The sequence below is a fragment of the Jatropha curcas genome, chromosome 3 (genome assembly GCF_041381405.1).
Source record: "Jatropha curcas cultivar XTBG-Jc1 chromosome 3, XTBG_Jcur_1.0, whole genome shotgun sequence".
NCBI classification, from domain to species: domain Eukaryota; kingdom Viridiplantae; phylum Streptophyta; class Magnoliopsida; order Malpighiales; family Euphorbiaceae; genus Jatropha; species Jatropha curcas.
Genome location: NC_143153.1, coordinates 24,253,282 through 24,255,219, shown reverse-complemented (window position 1 = coordinate 24,255,219; position 1,938 = coordinate 24,253,282). Strand labels below are relative to the sequence as shown.

Genomic DNA, 1,938 nt, shown 5'->3' with positions numbered 1-1,938 from the left:
TAAACTTTAGGGACTAATTAATATATTTACTGAACAAGAGATGTAGAATTATAGTTATGACAAAATTTAAGGACTAAATAGTTGTTTATCCCAATATTTGAGTCTATTTCTTACTTCTTAACCTGTATGAAAACAGTTGTTAGGATTATTAGATAGTTTGAGATATTAAACTTCTAGTTACTTGTTTATAAATATTTCTATTCTCAATAATCAATTTAAGAAAGTCATTTTTACCCAAATACCAAATCTCATCCAAAGTATATTCTCATTTTAAAGTACAAGTACTAATAGTTGGGAGAATTATCCAGTATTGCTCAACACATACGAAGAAGGGAAAAATAAAGAACATAACATTCTAATAAACAAAAATAGGAGAAAAATTAGCTTTGAGACGGAATCAAAGAAAACTTTTACTTATCATTCCATGTATATCTTAAAAACGAAACAGAATAACACCATCCAACACTAATACCATTATTCTATTCTTTTTTAATTTATGGAAAAATACTTGAGTCCCTAATTTATATCCTAATTATCAAATTCATCCCTTTATTTTCAAGAAATTACCATACAGTCATCAACATTTGCTTAAACTCATTATTTGATCCTTTCATCCAAAAAGTAGGACTTTACTGTTAACTAAACATATTTTTTGGAGAGTATATACTCACTTTTGGATGAAAAGACCTAATAATAAATTTAATTAAAATTAGGGATGCCATAGTAATTTCTCAAAAATAGAGACACGAAAGTATTAATTAAAATATAAATTAAATATCCAATTGTATTTTTCCTTAGTTTATTTCTCTCTCATGCATAATTTTTTTATATTGCATACAGTGCACTAGCATAAAACTATAGCCATATGTGGAGACTTGTCCCTTCATCATGTTTATTAGAAAACTCTTGCATTATTAATTGATTGAAGGCTTCCTTTCCTACATAGAAAAAAGAATAAAAATTCATTAGTACTTATTATTTTCATTTTCCACGTTGATGGAATTTAGGTGATGGAACTAAACATTCATAGATTGCTATTTTCATTATAAGAAACCAAATAAAGCTTTTCACTTACCATTTCCTTTGAATCTCTTAGGTAAGGGGAATTGGAGGTATATGATAAATTTGCTCAGGAGGCGTGTATTTCTTCGGTAATGGCCTCCCTACAAATTGTGGTGTCGAAAGAGATTTCTTGTGCAGCCGCGGCGATTTTCGCAAGGGGCGATTATAACCATGAGATGGTGTATTGAAGTGAAAAGGAAGTGATTTATGGTTTCTTCCATATGGTGATGGAAGTAAGTTGTTGGGTGTTAGAGGTGAGGCGTGCGTGAGATATGGTCTTGCTAAGGCATTCGAAACAAGACCTAAAAATATCATGACTAGTAAAAAACTACCAGTCTTAAACAAGCTCTTTGAGGCTCTCATTTCTCTTTTGATTCTCTTTAAATTCCTAATTATGTTTCTAACTACAAATGCTACCTTCTTATATAGAGATAGATATCTAACTTACCTATTCATTGTCGATGGGAATTGAAGACTTGGATGACTTGGACTAAACTTAGTGCAAACGGTTCCAACGTCCAACACAAGCCTTTGCTTTGGAAGACTTTAACCCTAGTCTTTTTTTTTTTTCCCTCTAAGTCATACGAGGAAACTACGCAGGAAAAGTATTGGCAGACTTGACCAAAATAGCAAGACTGCCTTATTTTCTCTCTAATTTATTGGCTTCCCGTAGGGCTGGGCACAATTGGTTCAAACCAACAAAATCAAACCGATCAGTTTGATTCGGTATATGATTTTAAAACTATTAGGTTTGTTTTTCCTAATTTGAACCAGATCAATCCAATGTCAATCCCTAAGTAACCCAATGAGATCTTCCAAAGAAATTCCTTTGATAGCTACATGGCCACTAGGCACTTGGATAGCTAGCTAATCCCT

The 1,938-nt window shown here is 31.9% G+C and overlaps 1 long non-coding RNA gene across 1 annotated transcript; it reads right to left on the bottom strand.

Annotated features, from left to right (window-relative positions):
* Nucleotides 1-397: 397 nt before the first annotated feature.
* Nucleotides 398-1,708, bottom strand: LOC105645146 (uncharacterized). Its single transcript, XR_001047419.4, has 2 exons — nucleotides 1,076-1,708; nucleotides 398-938 (listed from the first exon to the last, which is right to left on the bottom strand). It is a non-coding gene; the product is annotated as an uncharacterized LOC105645146 (long non-coding RNA).
* Between the last annotated feature and the right edge of the window lie 230 nt (nucleotides 1,709-1,938).